Source organism: Pinus tabuliformis, chromosome J, assembly GCF_031772625.1.
Source record: "Pinus tabuliformis cultivar Carrire ecotype Pingquan chromosome J, CPIR1, whole genome shotgun sequence".
NCBI classification, from domain to species: domain Eukaryota; kingdom Viridiplantae; phylum Streptophyta; class Pinopsida; order Pinales; family Pinaceae; genus Pinus; species Pinus tabuliformis.
The window spans coordinates 1,026,351,009-1,026,352,517 of NC_142295.1; positions in this window are offsets into that span (position 1 = coordinate 1,026,351,009).

Here is a 1,509-nt window from a genome sequence, read left to right on the forward strand (position 1 = left end):
AATAACCATTTTGACAAGTTTATTGAACTAACTTAAAAAAAAAAAAAGAACTAAATGTAAGGCAAATTTTTCAAAATCAGAAACTTGATGGCATGAGTAGTGAATGTGCTTCGACAAAGATAATTTGAAAATGTAAGTAACCTAAAAACTATGGCATCAACACTTGTGAATGTCATGCAACATCACACAACTAGAGGGCCATTCATATGTAGCATGTCCATGACCACTACAATTGTGGCATATGAGAATGATAGTGCACTTGTATAGCTTGCTAAGGGAAGTTGCTTCATGTCGGGTTCACCATTTCAAGTAGAAAAAAATGAGAGCAATCATTTTGAGAGAGAATAAATTAGAGGGTTGGCTCCTTGTTGGGTAACCCTGTGGGGTTGAAGGTCATGGACCTGTTCAAAGCAAATTTTATCAGCTATCATTTTGTGCTCAAGGTATTGTAAATTATATGGTTAAAGATTTAGGAATGGCATTACAGGGTGCTAAGGAAATGGGGGTTATCTACATGAGGTTAGGGATGTATCTCAAGCAGTAGATATATGATACCAAATAAAAACATAAATTGTTTAGGCGCATGGAAATGAAGACAATTTTGACTATAATCCCAATGAACCTATTGAAAGAGAAAAATGGAAACAAAAAGCGCACATAATGAGGAACCAGATAGGCGCATGATGATAGCAGGGAATCCATCAGATGCAAGTACCTAACCTAGAATGACACTAAATTGACAATGAGGAGTTACAAAGAGGGAAAAAATGCATAAATTTGGCTCAAATACTATGTCAAGCAAGGTGAACTTCCAAAACTCTAATGGTCTTCCATTAAGCAAGCATACATATATACAAGATGTCATGACCTTTTTTTCAACTTCCAATGTCCAATGTCTCTTCCTATTCTTGTGGTTCATATTTATCATATTTACAATTTCACCAAATCCCTAAGGATTAGGTGTTTAACAATTTGTCTTAAATATATTCAATTGAATGTTGCTATCTATATCATATGATCTTATCGACAATGATATCATTGTGTAGCTTATTAGTCGATTGGTTAAACACAATACTTGTATGTATGGATTTTTTTGCAAAAATATCTTTTTAAATTTTGAAAATAATTCTTTTCTCAACCAATGGGATGGTTTCTCCAACATCCATCATTATGTTCTCTACTATGTTTTGAAATGTTGTGGATCTATGACATCATAAGGACAAACAATGGTTGTGAAGTTGACAATACAGTATCAACCCAATTGAAATGAAGTTGAAGTAATTATTTCCCGTGAACTTTAGAAACTGATTAATTTAAATATTATCTCATTTTCAAAATACTAACTATTTACTACATAAGAAGTTCTTGAATTGTGAATATATCTATCATTGCAAAACACTTTGAGCACCACTGCGAAAAAATTTTCTATCACAACATTTAACAATGCCCACTAGCCACAACAACATAAAAGAAGCAAAATTGATACCCTTCTCATCCAATTTAGGTTTA